We start from the raw sequence: 9,132 nt of genomic DNA, 5'->3' as shown, positions 1-9,132 counted from the left end.
GAATTCATCAATTCGCAAATAGTTTTTTTCTTGGATCTTAATGATACTCCTGATATAAGCAGTGGCATTTTATGGGAATCATTAAAAGCGTACGTACGCGGACAAATTATTTCATACAGTGCTGGTGAAAGGAAAAGAAGAATGAAACGTACCACAGAATTAATGACAGCAATAAAAGAAGTTGACCGGGCAAATTCTATGACTCCATCTGAGGAGCTGCATAGAAAAAGGATTTTGCTCCAGACCGAATATGACATTCTGACAAGTCAGCGCGAGGAGGATTTATACCTTAGGTCGAGACAAGATCTCTATGAGCATGGTGAGCGCGCCGGCAAACTCCTGAGCTACCAGCTGAAACAATCAGCAGCTGCTGGTATGATAGTAGAGATAGGAGACAATGTGGGTAATAAAATTACAGATCAGAAGGGGATTAACAATCATTTAAATCTTTTTATGAGGACTGTATACCTCAGAAATAAATGATAGGGACCGAGTGAGAATTTTTTGAAAACCTTGAAATACCACCACTAGAGGGCAGCAGATAGAGATAGGTTAGAGGACCCTTATCTGTCATGGAGATAGACAAAGCAATTCGGGTATGAAAGGACAGGAAAAGCGCCGGGCCCTGATGGGCTACCAAGTGAGTTTTATAGGACATTTGCTCCCCGCACTGATCCCTTACTTTGCAGAGTATTTAAGGAAGTTCTTGATAAAAAAGCTCTGCCCCAAACAATGTCACAGGCCTTGATCTCTGTGCTCCTTAAGAAGAATAAGGACCCACTTAATGTGAGTCATATCCCAGTAAGTTTACTTGGATGTGATTATAAATACTGACCAAGGTACTTGGCAGCTAGAATTGAGCTTGTCATAAGTAAGATAATACATCCTGATCAGACAGGGTTTGTTGCAGGTAGACAACTCTCCAGCAATCTCCGCCGTCTTGTTCAATGTAGTATATACTGCTGAAGATAACATTATGCCAGAGATTGTGATATCCTTAGATGCCCAAAAGCCTTTGATCGAATAGAGTATTACTATCTATTTACGGCCCTCGAAAGATTCGGCTCTTGGTCCAACATTTTGCTCATGGAAATTAAAATATTTATTCGAGCCCAGGCTATGGTGAGAACGAATAATTATCGTATCTGAACCCTTCTCTCTATTCCGGGGAACAAGACAGGGGTGCCCTTTGTCACCCCTGCTCTTTGATGTGGCAATTGAACCCTTGCGATGATGCTGAGACAGGCTGCTGAATTGGTAGGGATACAAAGGGGGACACAAAACCATAGGCTGTCCTTGTATGCTGACGATCTCCTTTTTCTGTCAAACCCTGCCACTAGTATCCCGGGGCCCTTGGTATTATCAAAGATTTGGGAGGGTGTCGGGCTATAAAATTAATTTAGACAAAGTGTTCTTTTCCCCATTAATAAACAGGCGAGGAAACTTTCTTTCCGGGCCTATCCCTTGCAATACATAAGGATAGATCGCATATTTAGGTGTTAATGTAACTAGTAAGTATAATTTACTGGACTATAACTTTAAAGTTGCACTGGACAAAGCGAAATTAGATATGGAAGGTGGGCGTCGCTCCCTTTATCATTAGCAGGGAAGGTAAATTCTGTTAAAATGATTATTACTGCGCGGCTCCTCTATTATTTCAGACGATACCGATTTTCATTCCTAAATCATTTTTTAAGGAATTGAACAAATGTACGTCTGCCTTTATTTGGAAAAAACTATCCCCAGGATAAGACGGGAGTTTTCTGAGAGACAGAAAGAGAGGGAGGTCTGGCTCTGCCGAACTATATGCCACTACTATTTTGGCTGCTAATATACATAAGTGTTATTTTGGGTCAAAGAGTTGGATGAGGATGAAACCCCAATATGGGTTCATATGGAAAGGTATTCTTCTAGTCCCAGTGTCCCTTGCGCTCCCTGGTCTGCGCTCCTCTACCCTTGAGCAACATCTTACACAAACACCCGGTGGTATCTCATTCTCTGAAAATTTGGACTCAATTCAGATCAACATTTTAAAAACAGAAACCGCCCTCCTGTCTGCTCCCATCTATGGAAATCCACTTGTTTCCCCAGCCCTCGGAGGGACAGCCTTTAGGGAATGGCATAGAGCTGGGGTGGAAATGTGTCACATCTTTTAAAAATGGTACTTTTATATCTGCTGCTCAACTGGAAAGGACTATGGAATCTCCTCCAAGACTAATTTACTTTAGATATTTCCAGGTTCGGGACTTTGTGAAAAAGTCATTCAGCCCTCCCTCGAGCTTCCACAAAGCGGATGGATAGACGAGTTGATGGACACAGATCCGACTGCTAAGGGGACAATCTCCACGCTATATACACATATTCAGAATGTGGCTTCCCCCTCCCTGGACCAATGTAAGACGGAAATGGAGGAAGAATTGGGGCTGGACATTTCAGAGGTTGACTGGGGGGGCTGTAGATCTAGTACACTCTGCTTCTATATGTGTGAGACACGGATTGATACAGTTCAAGGTGTTGCACAGACTGCATTTGTCAAGGGAGAAACTGGCAAGAATGTACCAGGGGGCCGATCCGACCTGCCCCAGATGTAAACAGGTACCAGCCAACTTATGCCACATGTTCTGGTCTTGTTCCAGGCTGAAAGACTTTTGGGCTAACATCTTTAGAACATTCTCATTCATTTCTAATAAGGATATGGAACCAATGCCTCTGACAGCCATCTTTGGTGTGGCACCGAGGGAAACTCAACTAACAGCCTCTCAGAGGAAGGCAATAGCATTCGCCTCATTGCTGGCTAGGAGATTGATTCTACTTAACTGGATAAAGGCAACACCGCCATCCCATAAACGCTGGGTGGAGGAGGTGATGGCACACCTCAAATTAGAACATCTAAGATTTACTATACAGGGCAACACCAAGAAATTCTTTAAGGTCTGGCAGCCTTTCATTTCCTATTTTGAAGATGAGTTTCCTTCCACTCCATAACTGGCAACTCCCCCCCCCCCCCCCCCTTTTCTTTTCTTCCTCTGTCTGGGTATAGTTTTGTCTTACACTGTGCGGTAGGACTTGAGTTTGAGCTTTTCTGTATGAATGATATGCTTTCTGAAACTCAATAAAAACACTTTGATTATTTGACTCTCCTGTCCTTTCAGATAAGGACCATTCGGGGGGGGGCGGGCAAGATGGCGACTGAGCAGTCGCATTCCGTCTGAACTCCTCACTAAAGTCCCGATGTTTTAATCTTGTAGTTATAAAATCCACTCCTTTGAGCTATATTGACGACGTTTCAGCCCGAACATGAAGAAAACCAACAACACGAAACCTCCGGCAGTGAAAAACCTCCCTTTTACAACCCAGAGAAACAGCGAGCATGACTACCCAGCTCCGATGGAAACGGCTAATTCCAGCAGCAACAAGAGGGACAGACTGTTAACAACCCCTGATAATACTCCTGAGAAACCACATATGGAGAAAAAAGCAAAAGGTACGGCTAGTGATAATGACTCCAACACATCCACTGACACTATACTGAAAGCTATTGAGAGTCTTGGAAAACGTGTTGATGACCGCATGGATGAAGTTAGCAAACAAATTCAACAACATAGCGCCATGCTGGCTTCCATCGCTAAATCAGTGCAGTTTAATTCAGAGGAGCTGCAAGAATGCAAAAAGAAAATAAAACACCTGGAAAAAGAGATTGAATCAATCAAAAAAGATAATGACGATATTAAGGATCGTGTATTGAGCCAGGAAAGATACAAAAGAAGATGGTGTCTTCGTATCAAAGGGAAAAAGGAGAAAACAAATGAAAATATCAGAGAAGAAGTGGTGGAACTTCTAGGAAGGATTGCTCCGGACCTAAAGATGAAGATGGAAGAAGCAGTTGATGTTGTCCACAGAGTGGGAAGAGCGGTGGAGAATAAGCATCGACAAATCATTATTCTGTTTGTGAGACGTGCCGTGAGAGATGACATCTGGAGGCGAACAAAGGCTTCTCCCGTGTGCAAAGAAGAAGGCATCCGCTTTGCTGAAGACCTGACCCCAGAGGACTGGAGATCCAGACAAGCGTTGTGGCCAAAAATCGACCAGGCACGGAAGGAAGGCAAGGCTGCAGGCTTCAGGGGCCCTTTTTGGTTTCAATAGAAGGCAAACGTATCAGGGTAGAGACTCCAGGTACGGGCTGACATCTGACTACGAAAGGAATGTACAGTGGAACATTTCGGATGATGGGACTTTTACCTCAAGATTTTCCTACTCCATCTCCTAAACTTCCTCTTTAAAGCTGTTCATGTGTTCCGTGTTCCAACTAAAAACTAATATTTCTTTTTTTTTCCTTTAACACAAGGGGACTTAAAGACTCAATTAAGCGCAAAGCTGTTTTTCTGTTCTGCAAGGGGCAACAGGCAAATTGTTTTTTTCTCCAGGAAACTCATTCTGAGGAATCTGATGTGAAATTTTGGTCACAACAATGGGGAGATAAAATTTTTTTAGTCATGGTACAAACAGGTCGGCTGGGGTTGCTATTTGTTTCAACAGATGTCCTGGTAGGTTTTTGTGCAACATGGCAGACAAAAATGGACATTGGGTTGCCTGTATGTTAAATACTGATAATACTCTGATTATTTTGGTTAATGTTTATGGATACAACAATGATCAAGAGAATAAGAACCTGCTGCATCAAATTTCTACAGTTATAAAGGAACTTTATACCAAATTCCCTACTGATTATATAGTAGTTGGAGGTGATTTCAATGTGACTCCTGATGAATGGTTGGATAGATGGCCTTCAAAGTTTTCAAGAGAACATAAAAACCCAATATTTGAAAAATTTGCTAATGATACTAAATTAATAGATGTATGGAGAGTGTTAAACGAAGATGTAAAACAATTCACCTGGCACAAACCTAATGGTCAAAGCAGGTCACGTATTGATTATTGGTTGGTATCCAACTCAATTTTACAATATGTTAAGGAAACAGTCATCTCTAACAGTCCCTTAAGTGACCATTGCGCCATTATTCTGAGACTACAAAGCAAAGACCAAAACGACACATTTAAGGATTATTGGAAATTTAATTGTCAGATGCTGAGAAATGAGGAGTATTGTAATTCTATTAAAAAATTAATTGTAGATATCCAGAATGATGAAGCCATCAATACACCGATACTCAAATGGGAATATCTTAAATTTAGAACCAGAAAAACCTCAATTGCATTCGGTAAAAAGTTAAACAGACAAAGAAAAGAAGAGGAATCAAATGTAGTAAAAGAATTTATGAATCTGTATGGCAAATTGAATCGGACTGAGGAAAAAGGAAAAATTAATAATTTTATAATCTAAATTGGACGAAATGTACCTCTATAGAGCCAAGGCTGTTTATTTGCAATCCAAAGCCAAGTGGATAGAAGAGGGTGAAAAGAACACTGCCTATTTTTGCAATCTAGAAAAACGTAGACAAGAATATAACTCAATTTGTAACCTAATAATCGACGGAGAGGAATGTACAGACCCTAAACGCATTTCAAATGAAGTATTTACTTTTTACAGTAACCTTTATAAGTCTTCATACTCAGAACAAAATGTCACCTCCTTCTTTGACAAAATCAGTAATTGGAGTCCAGTAATTGATGATAATTTTAGAGAAATTTGTGATGAAGACCTAACTATAGAAGAATTTGATTTTGCTATTAAGAGCATGGCATCTGATCGCTCACCGGGACCAGATGGTATAACAACTAATTTCTATAAGCGCTTTTGGGAAGACCTAAAATTACTATTATTCAGTGCGTTAAATGAATGTATAAATCAAAAGGAGCTTATAACAACAATGAAACAGGGAGTTATAAAATTAATTCCAAAACCGGGGAAAGATAAGAAAAAACTAAGTAATCTAAGACCTATAACACTTTTAAATACAGACTACAAAGTTTTTACAAAAGTTTTAGCCACAAGACTAAAAACAGGTATTTCTGAAATAATTAGCCCGACACAATCAGGATTTCTCAAAGGACGGTTGATCCAAAATAATATCCGCTTGGTTTTGGACCTCATCGATTACAATTACCTAATTAAGGATGATGGTTTTATGTTGTTCTTGGACTTCCATAAAGCATTTGATTCTATTGAACACACTTTTATTATTAAGACATTTAAACATTTTGGGTTTGGTGATGCATTTCTGGATATGATCACTATGTTGTATACTGATATTAATAGTTGTGTTTCTCTTTTAGAAGGCACATGTCCCAGGTTCAGGGTGGAGAGAGGTATCAGGCAGGGCTGCAGCATCTCACCTCTTTTATTCATTGTAGCCACTGAATTACTTGCTATTACTGTCATAAACTCAAACATCAAAGGATTAGACATAAATAACCACAAATTAATAATAAGTCAGCTTGCCGATGATACAACAGTCTTTCTAAAAAATAAAGAACAAATTCCATTGGCCTTAGATACAATAAAGATCTTTTCTGATGCTTCTGGACTACGGCTGAACCTGGACAAATGTGAACTCATGAGTATCCACAATTGTTCTCACTCTTCTTTGTACAATATACCTGTCAAAAATGAAATCAGATATCTTGGAATCTGGATAACTAAATGCATGGCTGATAGTGAAGAAAAGAATATTCAGAATACAACTGACAAATGCAAAAAAACTCTGAACCATTGGCTACAGAGAGATTTAACGTTGTTCGGCAGGATAATGTTGACGAAGGTAGAATCTTTGTCCAGATTAATCTGTCCAGCTTATTCCCTAGCCATCCCACCAAGAATTATAAAAGACATCAATAAGGTGAATTTTAATTTCATATGGAAAAATAAACATCATTATATCAGTAACAGGGACTTGATAAAAGATTATGAAGAGGGGGGTTTAAAAGCAATCGATTTTGAAATAATGAATGGCATTTTAAAGATTAATTGGCTACGATCTTTCTTGAAAAATGATAATGAGATCTGGTTCTTGATACCATCTCTTATTTTCAACAAAGTTGGGGGGGATCCAATTCCTTTTAGTGTGTGATTTTGAAATTTCTAAACTATCCACAAAACTTTCCAAATTTCATCAACAAGTTTTGTTAAATTGGAAATTAATGTTTAAACATAACTTCAGTCTCCACAATGTTCCATTGTGGAACAATAGGGTGATATTGAATCAGGGGAAATCTATGTTTGTGGAAGAATGGATGACAAAACAAATTTGGTCTGTGACACATATAATGGATGAAAATGGAGACATACTTGAATTAAACAGGCTTAATGAGAAATATGACATGAGTTGCTCGTTCGAGCTCTATAAAAAGGTTTCACAGAATATCCCAACAGTCCTTGTAAATACGGTAAAGAACAATTTTTCAAATATACAGACTCCAAATTTGCATAAAGTTAAACTAGATGGTCTTGACTTGGTTAATGGAAAATGCAATAATCAGTTTTTGAGGAGGTATTTGGTTAACACCTTATATCCAGGTAGGACAAAACATTCACCCGTCTTTAAAGATTATAACAAATCTGAGATCTCGTTGATCAGAACCAAATATTTAACATTTCCAATTCCCCCCAAATTTAAAGAAGTCCATTTTAGAACTACAAAAAATATTTACCCCTCCAATGAATTTATGAGAGACAGATTTAAATTTGTGTTAGACAACTGTTATATTTGTAAAATAACTTCGGAAACAACAGAGCACATGTTCTATGGATGTGTGACAATCCAGAATTTATGGAAATCTCTCCATGTCCTAATATTGTCCCAGTATGGATATATTGATTTTTGGTCTTTTCAAAATATTCAAATTGGAGTAATCCTTATGGACAAAAATAGTGAGTTTTTAGTTAACAATCTCATTATTATAACAAAGTATTACATACATAAATGCCGATATGCTAAATCCCCCCCTTCATGGCCTGCTCTTAAAAACGACCTCTCCCTGTTCCGTAAATCTCTTAAACTAATAAATAAGCCCCAAGCAATCAAATTGCATAGATTTTTAGAAGAGTTTGATTTTTCTTAGCCCCTTATTTAAGTTATGAGTCTTGTTTATGGAACCTCACTTTTAGAGATTTTTTGATCCCCTTGTCTTCTTTATTTCTGTTACTTGTTTTTCATTCTTTTTTTATTCTTATTTATTTTTGTATTGGTTATTCATCTTTTTATATTATTATTATGTAGATGTGTGAATATGGATGTGTATGTATGCATGTGTATATGCATATATATGTATATATATATGTGTGTGTGTGTATGTTTACTTTCAGTTATTGTCGATTTCATTGTGGTGTACAGGAGATGTGATTCTGTTCTGATTGATTTAATATGTCGCTTGTCTCTTTGAGATTGTCATTGTTATTGCTCTAAATAAAGTTCATTTAAAAAAAAAATCCCGCTTGTGGAGGCTGCCATCTTGCACTTTTGGAGCCAGAGTCTGCGCAGTAGTGATTTGAGGTGGAGGAGTGTCTTTTTTTTAATTTATTTTTTTTTTTGTGGAGCGACTGTGTCACGCTCCCGTCCACACACCCGCTGGACGGGACCGCGAACACGCCCCCTACACTTACGTAGCCCGGCTGCTCCAATTTATCTGCTGACGGATTTGCAATGCAATCAACAGCATCAAGACTGACGGAGTGTGTTTGAGATAACCTCACACGTGTCACAGGTGACACAAGTGGCGTTTTTTGGCTGGTTTGTCGGTAGCAGCTCCAGAAACGCAAGACTGCCACACATCTGTTCGACCGACGCCAGTAGATCTGGAACACCGCACATCGCTAGCAATCATATGGCACATTTACTTCAGAGGAAAGTTTAGACGGCACTCATCATCAGGAAGGTTGCCGACCCCTGGTTTAAACACACACATATGATCAGCTGAAAGTGCGGGATCCGCCCTGCACGGAGGCCGCGGGGACGAGCTTCATCACATGAACGAGCTCGATGAACGTGAACATTTGCGGTTAAAAACACCTCTATGTGTGTTTGTGTGTTTCTTACTGAGTAGGAGGAGCACGATCATCATCATCTTCATCCTCGGTAACAGTCGCGTTACAGCTGATCCTCACCGACCGCTCCCAGACGCAGATCCGTTGCTCTGAACAAGATGGCGAACAAAGAAGCACCGACTTTCGATTCT

The sequence above is a fragment of the Astatotilapia calliptera genome, chromosome 3, assembly GCF_900246225.1.
Source record: "Astatotilapia calliptera chromosome 3, fAstCal1.2, whole genome shotgun sequence".
In the NCBI taxonomy this organism is placed as follows: domain Eukaryota; kingdom Metazoa; phylum Chordata; class Actinopteri; order Cichliformes; family Cichlidae; genus Astatotilapia; species Astatotilapia calliptera.
The sequence above is the reverse complement of the archived record's forward strand: the minus strand, read 5'-3'. Positions refer to the sequence as shown.